Here is a 17,895-nt window from a genome sequence, read left to right on the forward strand (position 1 = left end):
TTAAACAAAGTGTCCCAGAAGCCAAATAAAGAAAAAGCTTCAAGAAAAGAGGGCAGAATCAATAAATGCTCCTGAAAAATAAAGTAAAATGAGGCCTGAGAACTAATCACTGGATTTAGTAATGTGGAAGTCACTGAGGATCTTGTTATAAGAGGATAGGAACTGAGGTTAAAATTGAATTTAGACAACACAGTCTGGGAAAAGAAAGAGGCAGTAGCTACAGAGAGATGTGAGGGTCAAAAGGGTTTTTAAGATGGAATACGTAACATGTTTTTTAATAGGATGGGATAAACAACAACATAGAAAAGATCCAATAGAGAAACATAATGGGTAAACAGTCTCATGAGGGCCATAGGGACTTGTTTAACTATTGCATATATTTAAAAGGAAAAAAAGTCCCTGAATTAAAGAATAAAAAGTTAATATATAAAGAAGGAAAGATAACTAATAATTATTGGGGATCTACTAAATGATAAGTGAAGAACATAAGCCATCCTGGGTTTAGTTTTCATGACAACCTAAGATTATAACCATTTTTTCAATTTTATGATTAAAGAAACACCTAGAGATTTTAGGAAACTTGCCCAACGCTACAAAGATGGTAAGTGCTAGGACTAGAATTCAAATCCAGGCACAGTATCAGAATTCTGGAGCCCAAACTTTTTCTGCTCATTATTTTACAATGCATGACAGGCCTCAATTTTCAACAGTTCATATATTAAAAGCTAAAGTGTAAATATCTCATTGCTTATGATTTATTCAGTTTGCTTTTTTCCTTGAGAAAAGGTCTTGCTCGTCACCTAGGCTGGAGCACAGTGGCACAATCTGGGCTCACTTCAGTCTCTGCCTCCTGGGTTCAAGCGATTCTCTTGTCTTAGCCTCCCGAGTAGCTGGGATTACAGGAATGCACCACCACACTCGGCTAATTTTTGTATTTTTAGTAGAGATGGGTTTCCCCATGTTGTCCAGGCTAGTCTCGAACTCCTGACCTCATGATCCGCCCGACGTGGCCTCCCAAAGTGCTGGGATTACGGGCGTGAGCCACCTCGCTTGGCCCAGTTTGCCTTTTTGAACAGCATAAGACATACCCACATGCTACTTCCCTTAAATCTGATAAAGAACTCTTCAAGAAATCCTCCTGATTTTAGCTTCTAGCATAAGTTCTTTCCCAGGAGTTCTCTCTCTAGTTGTTTTCCTCACTCTCCCTTCCTCCTCAACGTAATGTAAAACAAAAATCCTAATTTTAGAAATTTTTTTATTAATGAGACAATTACCAGATAACACAAGTTTACCATATTTTCTCACGTGAATTATACAGGAGAAATGAACATACAGACTTCAATGGCAATTGCAGGATTCAAATTTGATGAAAATTATAAGCCTATAAATCTAAGAAGCTCAACTACAAGCATTTAAACACAAAAGAAAACCACACAAAGGCATTTGAATCAAATCGTTGAAAAACAATGATAAAAGAAGGAGAGAAAAATATATATATATTACCCAAGAAGGATTAAAATAAGAGGCTGGGCACGGTGGCTCACGCCTGTAATCCCAGCACTTTGGGAGGCCGAGGTGGGTGGATCATGAGGTCAGGAGTTCGAGACCAGCCTGGCCAACATAGTGAAACCCTGTCTCTACTACAAATACCAAAATTAGCTGGGCATGGTGGCGTGCGCCTGTAGTCCCAGCTGCTTGGGAGGCTGAGGCAGGAGAATCGCTTGAACCCAGGAGGCAAGGTTGTGGTGAGCCGAGATTGCACCACTGTACTCCGGCCTGGGAAACAGAGCGAGACACCATCTCAAAAAAAAAGAACGATAAGAACGATGACTAGCTAAGTTCTTATCAGAAAAAAGACAAGCCAGAAGATAACAGAATAACATCTTTAAAATATTAGGGAAAAAATGCCAATCTATAATTTTATATCCAGCAAAAATATTCTTTAAAACCAAAGGTGAAAAAAATACATTTTTTTAGAAACATAAGAGCTGAGGAAATCTGATGCCAACAGATCAACACCATAAGGAATATTAAAAAGGAAACTCTTTGGGCTGGAAGAAAATGATACCAGATGGAAGCCTTGAACTAAAGAAAGAGATGACGAGTGCCAGAAATAGTAAATATATGAGTAAACATAAAATAACTTTTTTCTCTTTGTTTTAAAACTTATTTAAAAGTCAATTTATTGTTTTAAGAAAAAAATAAACAAAAACCAAAAAAGTCCCCTATATTTTGCAACTTAAAACAAATATAGAAGCTGTTTGACAATAGTAGTACAAACAAAAAGAAAGGAAAATGAAAGTACTATACTGTTGTAACATTTTATACATAAAATAATATAAAGGTACATAATGTAAATACTAGAGCAATTTTAAAAAGAGTAAGACAGTTCATAAAACAATAGAAGACATTAGGCAGGCATGGTGGCATATGCCTGTAGTCCCAGCTGCTCAGGAGGCTGAGGTGGGAGGATTGCTTGAGCCCAGCTGATTGAGACTGCAGTGAGCCATGATGGTGTCACTGCACTGCAGCCTGGGCAACAGAGCAAGACCCCGTTTCAAACAAACAAAAAAGAAAATACAAAAACAGAAACAGAGAAAAGAGAAATAGAAAAATCTATAATTATTTGGAGATTTCAAAATTCTCTCAATAACTAACAAAAAGTAGGCAGAAAACCAGTAACGTGGCTTGGTGCAATGACTCACGCCTGTAATCCCAGCACTCTGGGAGGCAAAGGCAGGCAGATCACCCGAGGTCAGGCATTCGAGAACAGCCTGGCCAACGTGAAACTCCATCTCTACTCAAAATACAAAAACTAGCCAGGTGTGGTGGCGTGTGCCTATAGTCCCAGGTACTTGGGAGGTTAAGGCACAAGAATCACTTGAACATGGGCGGCAGAGGTTGCAATCAGCCAAGATCGCACCACTGCACTCCAGCCTGGGTGACAGAGCAAGATTCCGTCTCAATAAAAAACAAACAAAACAAACCAGTGAGGTTAGACCAACACTAAGGTTATAACCCAACAGATTCCACTGGCATTTACAGAACATTTTACCCAACAAAAGAATACACTTTCTTTATAAGTGCACATGGCACATTCACCAAGATAGAACATATGCTGAACCATAAAACAAATCTCAGAAATTTAAAAGAATTGAAGTCATAGAACTACAAATTTAAAAAAACATATATAAACATCTAGAATTAGTTGTCTAAGTTGAGGAATAAAGTTCTCTAATTCCTCAAATATTTGGAAATGAATCAAACATTTCTAAATAATGACAGGGTGCCGGGTGTAGTGGCTTACACCTGTAATCTCAACACTTTGGGAGGCTGAGGCCAGATGATCGCTTGAGGCCAAGAGTTTGAGACCAACCTGGGCAATAAGTAAGACCCTATCTTTACAAAAAAGTTTGTAAAAATTAGCCAGGAACAGTGGCAGTGCATTCCTGTAGTCCTAGCTACTCAGGAGGCTGAGGTGGGAGGATCACTGGAGCCTAGGAGTTTGAAGTCACAGTGAATTATGATTATACCACTGCACAATACCTAGGCAACAGAGCAAGATCTTGTCTCTAAAAACAAAATAAAATAAAAAATAATCACAGGTCAAAGAATAAATCACAGGAGAAACTGGAAAATATTTTAAGCCAAATGAAAATGGAAACATATATAACGTGTCGGATGCAATAAAAGCAGTGCTTAGAGAGGTATTTATAGCTTTATACGCTTATGTGAAAATAGGTCTAAAAGCCTTGGTCTAAGCATCTACCTAACTATCTAAGAAGCTATAAAAAAAGAACAGCATATTAAATCCAAATAAAGTAGAAGGAAATAGTGAACAGCAGAAAACAGACACAGAAAATAAGTGAAAGACAAAAGCTGATTCTTCAGAAGGATTTATATAATTCTCCCCAAACTGAACTATAGTTATAATACAATTGCAATCAGAACCCAAGCAGACTGTTTTTGTTAGAAACTGGTAGGCTATTTTAAAATTTATCTGGAAACGTAAAAACCTAGAATAGCTAAAACAATTCTCAAAAAAATAGAGAACTTAGATTACCTGATTTCAAAACTTACTAGAGAGCTGTGGTCATCAAGACAGTATAGTAGTAAAAGGACAGACATGCAGAGAAATAGGACAGAACAGAGGTCAGAAAAAGGCTCACCTATTTCTACATTTATGTATACGTGTATGTGTGTTTTTACATGTATAGCCAATATATTTTTGACAAAGGTATCAAAGTAATTTAATGGGAAAAACAATTTTCTCAACAAGTGATGCTGGAACAACTGGATGAAAATTTTAAAACTAGAAAAAAATTAACCTCAAACAATAATATACATCACACAAAAATTAATCCAAAATGGATCACAGACTTAATCTATTCCTAGAAGAAAACTAAGGAGTTAATTTTTACTGCCTGGTATGGTGTGACTGCTTGTGCCTCCTCCTCCAAAATTCATGTTAAATCTTAATCCCCAACACAACAGTATTAAGAGGTGATGCCTTTAGGAGGTGATCAGGCTATGAGGACTCTGCCTTCATGGATGAGATCAGTGCCATACGAAAGGGCTGGAGAGAATCAGGTAGGGCCTTTTTTGCCCTTCCATCCCTTCTGCCATATGTGGACACAGCATTTGTCCCCTGTAGAGAAGGCAGCAACAAGGTGCCATCTTGGAAGCAGAGACTGGGCCCTTGCCAGCACCGAACCTGCTGGCACCTTAATACTGGACTTCCCAGCCTCTGGATCTGTGAGAAATAAATTTCTGTTGCTTATAAATTACCTAGTCTTAGGTATTTTATTATAGCAGCACAAATTGATCAAGACACCAATCCAGGATAGATAAAGAATTCTTAGATAAGATTCAATAAAAGAAAAAACCTAATAAACTAGATTCATCAATATTTATTTAAAACTTATGCTCTTCAAAAGATACATTAAAAACCAAAAAGACAAGCCACAGACTAGGAGAGATATATATATGTATACAGTCACGTATGTATGTACCCGAGTGTATATATGTGCATGTATGTAACATTCTATACATACACATACACACATTTATATCCCAAAATACATACATGCAAACCAAGAGAAATGAAAACACATGTACACAAAAAGACTTATACAGAATGTTCCTAGCTCTATTCATAATAGCAAAAAAATTAGAAACAACCTAAAGGTTCATCAAAAGCTGAATGGATAAACAAATTATATATTCACACAAAAGAATATTATTCAGCAGTAAACAAAGGAAGGAACTATTAATGTGTACAACAATGTGGATTAATAGCTTGGCATGTTTTATGCCAACAGAATACAGGCACAAAATAATGCATTACATCATCCCACTTCAGAAGTTATGAGACATGTGAACAAAATTAATATTGAAAAAAATCAGAGTAATGACTGCCTGAGGCACAGAGGGTTAAGCAGAGTTAAGATTGACTGCAAGGGGTCTAAAAGCACTTTGAGGCCAGGCATGGCAGCTCACGCCTGTAATCCCAGCACTCTGAGAGGCTCAGGTCAGGAGTTTGAGAATAGCCTGGCCAACATGGCGAAACCCCATCTCTACTAAAAATATAAAAATCAGCCAGGCATGGAGGCGCATGCCTGTAATCCCAGCTACTTAGAAGGCTGAGACAGGAGAATTGCTTCAACCTGGGAGGCGGAGGTTGCAGTGCACCAAGATTGTGCCACTGCACTCCAACCTGGGCGACAGAGTGAGACTCCATCTCAAATTAAATACATAAATAAAAGCACTTTGGGGGGATTTGGAATGTTCTTGATCAGGGTGATGGTTATAGGGGCATATGTTTGTCAAAATTCTTAACTATACATTTAAAATAAATATATTTTATTACATAGAGAATTTGATTAAAACAGTGTATGTTTAGAATGCATTATCTGTGCATGCATAAAATGCATATTCTATATTGATAAAAACACTAGAAGGTATTAACAGTAGTGGTGGCAATTTAGTGTTACCAAATTTTTTAATCTTAACGTTTTTATTTTATTCAATGCAGATATACACTTATAATAGAGTTATTAAAATATCAGTCTCCTATAAGCCAATTTAAAAATATTTTACACTTAAAATGCTTTCTGCATAGAAAATGTCCACAGGTAAGAATAAAACAATTTCTACAAAATAAATGCCCTTTTATATTGTCTGTTGAAGCCCAAAACATAAAATGTACTCCAGTCCTTCCAACCTAAATTTCCGTCCATCCTGCTTTTGCCATCAAGCATCCATCTTTCTCCCTGTCTTTGAACTTTATGAAAAGACAATATATATAGCTACTGGCTTTACTTTCTGATTACCTAAGTCATCTCTAAACTTGCAACTAGGGTCTTTTATCATTGTAGCAAATTTGCTCAAGTGTTACCAGTGACCTTCCCTGACCAATCTAAGAGCTTTTTCTCAGTCCTTGTATTTCCCGAACTCTCAGTACTCAATACTAGACTTTACCAGTGTTTTTTCAAAAACTAGCCCTGGATCACCCAGATTGCTGGGCCATATCCCAAGAGGTTCTGATTCAGCTGGTCTGAGATGGGGCTCAAAAATTTGTGTTTCTAGTAAGTTCCCAGGTGATGCTGATGATGCTCATCTGAAGACCACATTTTGCAAACTATTGCATTAGAGCAACCCCTTCATTAAAACTTTTCTGCTCAGTCTTTCCTAGTCCCTCTCACGTTTTCGATAGGTCATTTCTTGTTTCTTCTTTCTCCTTCCACCTAAATAGGTAGAGTAACAAAACCATTGAGAATAGAAGTTGATCTTTATTACTATCTGGTACTTGTTCCCTAAGAAGCTGGCCCTAATGCCCTCATACTTCTATAATTCATACTTCCCAGCTTGTAGATTCAAGTCACACTATTATTGAAGACAATACAAAGGCAGTAATTCTAACCCAGCCATGGTCCTATTCCAATTGTCTATCTGGCATCTCACCATAGATATTCATTAAATATTCCCATACTTTTATTCCTCATTTCCATTAAAAGTGCTACTATTTCTCTATGGTCAACATCAGTATCATCAATGAATCTCTCTCTCACTCATTCTTCACATCTAACCATCCTTAGGGAGGTGAGGTACCAGCTCAAGCTGTAGGATCTAGGAGTTAGATGTACAACAGCCAGAGCACGCTGTAACCAACTCTCAAAGAAACTACACTTGCCCTTCACAAAGTTATTCCACTTGTCCTCCCTTGCCCAGCCCAAGCAGAAAGATCTGACGAGAACCTGAGAATGAGGACCAGACCTGGGCAGGGCAGCTAGCTTTTTAGTATCTCACTATTTAACACAATACTTAGCACCTTAGGTATTTTATATTGGATTGAGTAGAATTAAATAAAATTCAAGCCCTGTCTAACTCTGTTGATTGAACTTTTTATTTTTGAGCTTCAATTTACTGTATGAAAAGTGAGGGTTAATTAAGCCTATTTTGCAGGATTCTGTCAGTGAAAACATGTAACACATGGAAAGATATTGTGAATACTCATGTACTATATCGAAAAGAAAAATAATTAGGGTTAAAAAGAAAAAAAGCTTTGGCCAGGCATGGCGGCTCAAGCCTGTGATCCCAGCACTTTGGGAGGCCAAGGCAGGTGGATCACCTGAGGTCAGGAGTTCAAGACCTGCCTGGCCAACCTCGTCTCTACTAAAAATACAAAAATTAGCTGGACGTGGTGGCGGGTGCCTGTAATCCCAGCTACTCGGGAGGCTGAGGCAGGAGAGTCACTTGAACCTGGGAGGGGGAGGTTGCAGTGAGCTGAGACTGCCACTGCACTCCAGCCTGGGCAACAGAGTGAGACTCTGTCTCAAAAAAAAAAAAAAGCCTTATAAACATTTTATTGTACAGTAAACATGCTACACCACGGGTATAGAACTGAGCTGTCCAATATGGTAGTCACTAGCCACATGAGCACCTGACACATGCTTAGTTAACTGAGAAACTAGATCTTAAATTCCATTCTATTTAAATGGCCACATGTGGCCAGTGGCTACCATATTGGACAGCACAGTTATATATCAATACCACTGTTACTCATAACCTACTGGAGTGAAAGAGAAAAGCCACAAAACCTTCCCACCTTCCTCTATCAACTATTCTCATGTCACCACTTGAGAAACTGGATCTTAAATTTCATTTTATTTAAATGCATTTAAATAGCCATATGTGGCCAGTGGCTACCATATTGGACAGCACAGTTACATATCAATACCACTTTTACTGATAACCTACTGGAGTGAAAGAGAAAAACCTCAAAACCTACCCACCTTCCTCTATCAACTATTCTCATGTCACCATTTGAAAGGCAAAAGTACAGCCAATAGCAATTTTTGGTAAACAGATGAAAAACTCACTAAGTGAAAAGCCTTCACATAACAGAGCTGGCTTCCTATCAGTTAGAGTCTCAGAGAAATAGTACAGGCTACAAATATGTTAGGCTACTGACACATGAACATGGCTTTCCACTCTTGCTCTGGCTAGCACCAACAGAAACAGAAATGTATCTCATCCATCTGTGTATCTCTGGTACAGTTTGTCAAACGAATGGAATCCTTATACCAATGACTCTCAACTGTACTTATATGTTCTCTCTGGTTGGTATTCGAGCCCAGCATCTGAATTTCTCTTCCTATTTTTGAGAAATCCCCACAATTTATAAAGCAGAACTTGCTTCCCATTATATATTTACCAGCTTCATTTGCAGCTAGTGTACAGATACATAATTCAGGCTCCATCAACAAACACACCAACCGCACATTTAAGTGTAAACTAATGAGAGAAAGTGGGGACTGTGGCTAATCCGCTCTGGATAGCAGCAGCAACCACATCCAATTTCCAATAGGGCCAGCATGAGTGGTGTCAGGGTCAGGGATGCAAAGTAACTGACACAATCAAGGTTCTGCAAAGTGTCTTCACAGGCTGAGTTCTATGATGTGATTTGAGGCACTGCTCCAGGCTGTATAGCTGCTGTGGAAAGCAGAATAATGGCTTCCTAGAGATGTCCACATCCTAATCCCAGAACCTCTGAATTTTATCTACAACAGGGATTTTTCAGGTGTGATTAGTTAAGGATTTTGAGAAAGGGAGAGTGTATTGAATTATGTGGGTGTGTCCAATGTGATTACAAGGATCTTTCTAAGTGAAAGAGAGGCAGGAGAGTCAGAGAAAGAGAGTGGTGGGGGAAGTAGAAGATAGAGTAATGTGACTACTGGCTTTGAAGATGGAAGGGGGCCATAAGCCAAGGAATGTGGGCAGTCTGAAAAGCTGGAAAAGGCAAGAAAAAGGATTTTCCTCCTAGACACTCTAGAAGGAATGGCACCTTGACTTTAGCCTGGTAGGACCCATTTTGGACCTCTGACCTCCAGAACTGTTGTGTTTTAACCCCATCTCCAGCCCTTTCACTGCTTAAGTGAGCCAGTGTTTTTTCTGTTGCTTGCAACTAAAAACCTAATAAACTCCTGTATTCTTCAATCCTTACATCTACAGTGTTATTAGCATTTCTTTAAAAAGACAGTGACCAGCCTGGGCAACCTGGAGAGACCCATCTCTACGAAGAAAAAAATTCCAAAATTAGCTGGGTGTGGTGGTGTGCGCCTGCAGTCCTAGCTACTCAGGAGGCTGTGGTAGGAGGATCATTTGAGCCTGGGAGGTAGAGGTTGCTGTGCCTTCATGACTGGAGTCCAGCCTGGGTGACACAGTGAGACCCTGTCTCAGAAAAAAAAAAAAGGCCAGGCGTGGTGGCTCACGCCTGTAATCGCAGCACTTTGGGAGGCCGATGCAGGTGGATCACGAGGTCAGGAGTTCGAGACCAGCCTGACCAACATGGTGACACCCCGTCTCTACTAAAAACACAAAAATTGGCCAGGCGTGGTGGCAGGCGCCTGTAATCCCAGCTACTCAGCAGGCTGAGGCAGGAGAATCGCTTGAACCCAGGAGGCGAAGGCTGCAGTGAGCCGACATGGCACCACTGCACTCCAGTTTGGGCGACAGAGTAAGAATGCGTTGCAAAAAAAAAGGCCTGTGACACAGTTTATACAGTTTTTGCTTCTTTTCATTGCTTAAATCAAGTGTGCTTGGTTTTGTTTATGTAACAATGAAGAATAGTACTAATTATTCAGACTCTACCCTTCCTTGAAGAATGAGATATGTCAATAACTCTGAGAAATTCACATAATTCAAAATGTTTGCAGTAAGTGCAATCTCATATGTTATTAGGCAACATTTATTGGGTGTCAGTATGGTTCTAAGGTTGTCCCAAAATAATTAAGAGAAAGCCCTCCTCTTGAATGGCAACATGAGAACAAAATGGTGCACACACAAAAGAGAAACATCTACTTATTTACCTGAGAAAATTCTAAGATGATCCAAAGAAAGACTTTCTGGAAGAAGGAAATTTTCAAGAGCAATGTAAAATCACATGAAAGAAAGAAATTAAGACTAGGAAGTGAGTAAAGGAAAGCTGTCCCTTTTCCTAGTTAACCACAGTCTTGCTGTCTCAATTTCAGGTAACAATAAATTTCTGAGGGAAAACATTAAATTCAAAGATATCAGGTCACATATAAAGTATAGCTTTAGTAATCTGTTACTTTTTAAAAGTTACACTGAATTTTCCTTTAGAAGCAAGTTATTATCCAAGATTTAAATTTCATACATGCAAAATTATAATCCTTAGTGTCAGAAGCTGGCACCTAAACATCTCTATGTAATAACCTTACCAAGTCAGTGAGGAAAATGGAATCCAAATCTTCTGCAGTGAAGTTATCCACAAAAACTGGCAAGTCATTCACTACTTGTACTATTAGCCCTGATAGGTCAAAGTTATTTTCCCCCATAATAGCTGGTTCTCAATGTTCCCAAGTGTTCTAGGAAATAAACTATATTTAAGTAGTGATACTAACTAAAGACAAAACCTGCAGAAAGAACGGCTATAATAAGGGAGGAATAGCAGGTCAACTAGTCAGTAAGATAAAGCAATCTAAATGAATTAATTTCAATTATACAAGAAAAACTTATCTCCCCTCAGTAAGTTTTTTGGCAAAACTACCTGGCCCACTTCCCGCTTATTATCTACTAAGAAAAAGTGCATTAGGAAGGTTGACACTGATGAGAAAAGTGTTCAGATTATATATGTTTATAATTCTATATATTACATTTTATATAAACAAAAATAAAATAAAATCATACAATCCTAAGCAAATAAGATTATAAAACTATAGATACAGATAGAATCAGCCTGATATCTGGGCTCAAAACCCAGCTCTGCCACTTTCTGCATGTATGTCTCCTATGCCTGTTTGCCTAGCTGTGAAACAGAGCAATAGTAGTATAGATCTACTATTCAAAGAGTTAATAAACACACAATATTTGGAATAGTGTCTGGCACAACATAAAAGTGCTGGCTATTACTATTATCAATCATGTCAAAAGAACAAACAAACAGCCTCTCTGTGAAGTTATTCCTCATTGCTAGTCTATGCAAGCCTCAGTGTCAGAACTGAAAAAAGAAAAGGTATGTCAGTGTATGCCAGATTACATGCGAATGGAAGCTAACCCAGAAACTATGTGGCAGATGGTCTAAGAATACAATAAAGAAGCCTTTCAAACAACAGGTCAAAATGATTACTAAAAACATTATTTATAAAATAATAAAATAACATACCAAAAAATTTTTAAATAAAGGATATTAACTCAGGAGTCTCCTTCTAAGTTACACAAAGATTTATAATAAAGGACATACCTATATGGCCACATCAGGATATACTGCACACCTCTCCCAAATCCAACAGAAAAGCAAGTAAACCCTCATACAAAGGAAATGCTAACAATTCCCTGTTAGCATTTAAAAGGAGAGAGAATTGTTCCTGGTGCCACTTTCTTGAGAGCTGCCATCACTTGTAGCTTCACATCAGCTGCCAAAAATAGTGGAAAGACTAATTGTTATTTCAGGTATAAAGAAACAGCACAGGTAACAAAAAAGCAGAAAGCTTGAGGGTTATTGTGGTATGAGTTGGCCCTCTATCTGTGAGTTCCTCATCCAGGATTCAACCAATTGCAGATCAAAAAAAAAAAAAAAAAAATCAGAAAAAAAAATAACAATTTTTTAAAATACAAATTAAAAAGCAATATAGCGTAACAACTTTTACATTGTATTACATATTGTTAAGTGATCTAGAGATGATTTAAAGTAGAGAATGTATGCAGGTTATGTGCAAGTACTATGCCATTTTATATAAAGGGGCACCTACAGATTTTGGTACTGTGGGGGTCCTGGAACCAATCTCCCATGGATATGGAGGGATTATACTGTGTCTATCTTCTCATGTAATTCTCCTAGTAATTCTACCATGGTCATTTTACAGGTAGCCAAGGTAAAAAACTAGAGAGGTTCAAGGTCACATTGCTAGTACATAATAGGGATCTGAACTCAGGACAACCAAAATACAAATTAAGACAGTCTTAATTCAAACACCTTGGCTCATTCAACTTGCTATGCCATGCCGCTGACTTAGGGAGCCAAAAAAATCTGTGTATGAGTTTAAACAATCAAATTAATACATTAGAAAACTAGAAAGCAATTAATCTGTTACATTATTTTCCTTTCATCAACCAGAATTTATGGCCAATATGCCTTATTATTTGAGTTGTGGTTCTTAAAATGGTCTAACCTTTTTTCATCAAAAAAACAAAACTAATGATTATTTCAGACAAAGTATAACACTGGTTATTTAAACAGAAATTGAGGAATATGATTTCATAGAATTAGATATTAAAAGTACAAAAATTTCACTTCAAAATATATTACACAAGCTGTATGTATGCACACACACAAAATTTTGCAGATGTCCTAAGACACTCTTTAATGTCAAAATTTATCCTATGGTGGTCTCTCAACACTATGCTTTTTTACTTTTTTCACCAGTAATAAAAAAAATTTCAAGTAAGCAGTCTTTAACTCATTTTTTTTCTTTGAATACCATCTTCCAGTTGCATTTTCCTTTGATTACGTCACTACTAATTATCTCATTACTGTACAGTATCTCAAAGATAATCTGGTTAGGTGATCACCTGACACAAAAGTAAATAATTCATAACCTTTCTAAGAGGCAGTATTAGTAAAACAGACACATCCATTATACTGTATCCCAACTAACACAGCACTGAAATACTATTATATGTCTTTGGGAAGAAGGAGGAAAGAAAAAGAACTCAACTTCTGCGATCTGAGAAAAGAACCCAAAGAGTTTTGGGCAACAGATGAGAATATTAATGCAATATAGCAGTTATAACAGACTTTCAGAATCATGCTTATCATTTAAGACAAGACACCGCAGTAGGAAAATGCCATCAAGAACTGTGAGAACAAAACACTAATCATCAAAGGGTCTGCAAAGTTTTTCTTCTTTATGACTTGAAAAAGTTAAATCCAAAGACACTTCACTTAACCTCAGTAACTGAAGATTTCTGATATTTCCCCCAGTGCTATAGAACTTCTCCTTCCCACAACTCTACCTCCATTCTACCTCCTTATCTCAAGGTGAGGATTCTATAAATGAAGTCCTATTAGCCCAAAGCTGTTTTCAGAATTACATGTACATTAGTCCTCCATTATCCATGGGAGATGACTCTGTGGATGCCTGAAACTTCAGGTGGTAACAAACACTATATATACCACTTTTTTCCTATACAGACTTACCTATAATAGTTTAACTTATAAATTAGGCACAGTGAGAGACTAACAATAGCTAATAATAAAATGGAATAATTATGACATAAGCTATAATAAGTTATGTGAACATGGTCTCTCACTCTCTCAAAATATATTGTACTGTACTCACCTGTTTTCTGACCACCTACTTTTAGTTACCATTGACCACAAGGTAACTAAAACCATAATTAAGGGAGGACTACTGTACTCACTGACACTCTCATCATCTCCCACATAATCATTTAATAATGTTCCAAATAGCTATTTTGTTTTACCTAAGATGAGGCTACTTACAAAAGTAGGGGGAGGAAATCTAAATCTTTACATATCTCAAGAGGAAGTACTGTAGGCATTATATAAATCTTTCTCTCTTGTGTCTCCCTATTCCAGTAGGAATGTGCATAACACACACCAGCCATTAATATATAAACTGCTCCCTTAAGATTAATGACCAGGTTCACTGAAAGAGAACCTTAGACCCCCCACCCCCACACAAAAAATGCAGAATGAGATACGGACTAATCAAAATCTCTAATTTATATGACCTAATGTGACTGGTAGTCTCAATCTGATCATAATGTTTACATCAACCAAACTCAGTCATTCCTAGTATCAGGATTCTTTTAGAGTTCTTCAAACACACTGCACGGAGGCATTTACCCATTTTGTTCTTTGCCTGCTACACTCTTCTTTTTTCATCTGGCTAATCCTGCTCATCCTTTTAAAATTCAACTCACAGGGAGTGGTGGCTCATGCCTATAAATCTAAGCAACTTGGGAGGCTGAGGCAAGAGGATCACTTAAGGCCAGGAGTTCAAAACCAGCTTGGGCAACAGAGCGAAATCCTGTCTCTGAGAAAAACAAAAAAATAAGTAAAACTGAACTCAGGTGTTCAACTCCAGAAGCTTTCCCTAAACCTCCTATGCAGGAAAAGTTCCACTTCCCTTAGTACACTCATGGAATTCCTTGAAAACATTACACATTGTATTATATTGAAATATTTGTGCCACATCTGTCTCCCTCAGGAGCCACTATCCTAAAGAGTAAGCATCGGTTCATTTTTATATTCTCAGAGCCTAGCACTGGCATACGGTAAATATTCCTAAATGTTTTGCAAAAACAAAACAAAAGCATGACAATTTTATTTAACATCAATTATGTACACTGTACATTTAAAAGATGCTGAAACATGGTCTCAACCATACTTAGTCTAGCTGCAGAGATAAGTCACATATAAAAAAAGAGATCATTACAAAATTAAGAAATTACAAGTACCAAATGACTAAGATACAGGAAATGCTACAAAGTTCAAAGAATGCAGAAATCACCAGAGTACACAAGGAAGTCTTCACAAAAGAAGGTGAAGTTTAAGCTAAGCTAGTACAGAATGGCACTTCCCACATGGGAAATGACATGGGAAAAGAGATTTAAGCAGGAATGCATATGCCATGATTAGAAAACAATGAGATTACTCTGGCTAAGGCATTTGGTTTCTATCAGGGAGTAAGAAGATACCATGAGGCAGAGGTAGGTGCAGGTCATTTTACGGAAGGCCAACAATACCAGATAAATGAGTTTAAGGAAGTGAAAGCCATATACAAATACTTTTTCAAGACTATTAATATAGAAGCAATGCAAAGATTAATTGGCAGGGGGACAGGTGGTAAAGAACCTGAAAAAGAACCAGAATTTGTTAAACACATGTAAACCTTTGTTATTTTAACACTGACAGCAATTTTAGGAGATCAATGTTCCGTTTTACAAACAAAGAAATCAAGACCCAGAAATGCTAAGTTGTTAGCCCACACAGAAAGTAGCAAGCAGTGCTTAAAGACCCAAATCAATGCTTTCTTCCTGATACCTGCAGGAAGAAATGCAGGTAAGGTAACAGTTGGAAGAATTTTTCAAAAGAATGGGCAATGTAATCAGAATCATGAAACCTTGATACTAAACGCAACAGAGCTCAGAACACCCTATAAAGCCTCTGTGTATATACCACTGCCAGTATGAACTATTTGGTAATTGAGTACTTACTGGTATGCCCAGTGAAACTACTTAAGGGCATATTCTCTTTTTACCCCCAGGGACCTGGGATATAGCATGGCCCAAACTGAATGTTTATTGGTGGAATGGATAGAAGGATAGATACAAGAGAGGGGGACACAGAGAGGAAGGAAAACAAAAGTGTGAGTATGAGAGAAAGGAAAACAATCAGTAAATGAATTTGGCCACCGTGAGGTCTTTGGCACCTTTGGAAACGGCAATTTCAACAATGTACTCAGAAAAAAATGGCTTGATAGCAAGGGATTAAGGAAAAGTAGATGGTAACTAAAGGAAAAACATAGGTTAGGGCAAACTTGAAATGCATGGCCACAAAACAAAGGTAAAGGAGGACAGAACTTAAAGAAAAATCAGAACAGGAAGGCCTTTTAAGGGAAAATTGAGATTGGTTCACAGAAAGTAAGATCAGTAAAGGGAATAATTTAAAAGAAGAGAGCCACACAACTGAAAAAAGATCCTGAAGGATGGTAAACATTTAAGAGTACAGTTAAAGGAAGGGATTCTGTAGGATCCTGCCTGACCAAATTCCTTTTCCCTTTTTGAGGCCTACAGCAGCCACCAAATCTTTGAACTACCACTTCCACATCACCACTTCTCTGTCCATAAACCTATCTTATCTAAGAAAAACTTAGATGTGGTCAGAATACTAACTAATGCAACGTATTAAATGAGTGAATCAATTTTTAAAAAATTTATTTGGAATAAAGGAGCCATGAGTTGTTCTTCCCGCCTGAAATGGCAATTTGCCCAATATCCACTTTTAAAAATCCCATCCATCTTTCAATATCCAAACCAAATCTCACCTCCTCAAAGACACCCTCTCTACCCCATCTTCACCTCTGCTGGAATAAACTTCTTGCCTATACTTACATACTACCTTTGACCTACTATTATAGCTACTTAAATGTCTTTCTTTTAATTTGCCAAAGGCAAAACCCCGGTAATTGTGCTCTACACAATAAGTATTCAATAACTGCCAGTAAAAGAGAACACAGATTTAAGAAATTAAAATATGTACAAATGTTTATGGATAATGTCTGCCCATGGTAACTAGCCTATTACTACCTAAAAGAAAACTGAACAGAAAATCTAAATAAATAATCTGTGGCTTAGAGGAGAAAACAAGAAAATGAACCTATGCAGTGTATACATATCTTTACTACAAATGAACCTATGCAGTGCATATATATCTTTACTACATTATTTTCTAAATCAGTGGTTCTCAACTGGAGGTGAATTTACAATCTAGGGGACATCTGGCAATGTGAGGACATTTTTGATTGTCACGATTGCAAGGGAAGATACTGGCATTTAATGGATAGAGGCCAGGGATGCTGCTGAACATCTTACAATGCTCAAGACAACCCACCACAACAAAGAACTATCTGGACCAAGTCGTCAGTAAGTGCCAAGGTTGAGAAATCCTGTTGTAAATGAAACAGACAAGAAAAAAACCCAAAGCTGCCACATAGTCTACTTGAGATTCCTAAAATTTTCTTAGACAATTAGTAGAATCACCTCCTCTTTCCACTGACTAAAAATCGGATCTAAGGGAGAGTAAAAACAATGTTCCTAAGCAGCTCCATTTACATACTAACAAAAAAAGAGCTGGTTACAAGCTGTCACTTACCATGTGACATCTCTGCCAAAATTCCACTCTTATATTTCCTTGTAAATGCTTAGTTACAATTTCCCAGACAGCTGATAAGTCTATTCATAACAATACAGCAACTAAACTAAAATATAGCTTGACTGCAAAACTTTAATGGCAATATATAATGGCCATCTGCCAATACATCTACAAACAGATGAATAATCCACTATCTACAAGACATATGCTTTATAATTTATTCTCTACACAAGATCAGTTAAACTAACTCATCTAAACTTTCAGGCACTCATTCATGACACTACTACAAAAATTTGAAAGGCTAGCTGGAGGCAGCAGACAATTTTTCTCAAGTATAAAACACACCAGCCCTTTTAAAGTGTGAACCACTCTCCACCTCAAAACTGCCTCATGAAACTTGCAATACTAGTGGGTCCAGATCTTACTGTAACACATCCATTAAAAACAACAACAAAAAACTCAGCAATTGCTTC

The 17,895-nt window shown here is 37.5% G+C and overlaps 1 protein-coding gene across 12 annotated transcripts in view; it reads right to left on the minus strand.

Moving 5' to 3' along the window:
• SMG7 (SMG7 nonsense mediated mRNA decay factor) overlaps nt 1-17,895 on the minus strand; it is an 81,884-nt gene that overhangs the window by 57,856 nt on the left and 6,133 nt on the right. Inside the window, exon 1 of one of the 12 annotated variants that reach the window (XM_030818766.1) lies at nt 11,765-11,859. The exons of the other annotated variants lie outside the window; for them this stretch is intronic. The gene's annotated coding sequence lies outside the window, so the exon portion shown is untranslated. Of the gene's footprint in view, nt 1-11,764; nt 11,860-17,895 lie in introns of those variants that run through there. 12 annotated transcript variants of the gene reach the window in all.

Source organism: Nomascus leucogenys, chromosome 9, assembly GCF_006542625.1.
Source record: "Nomascus leucogenys isolate Asia chromosome 9, Asia_NLE_v1, whole genome shotgun sequence".
Lineage (NCBI taxonomy): Eukaryota > Metazoa > Chordata > Mammalia > Primates > Hylobatidae > Nomascus > Nomascus leucogenys.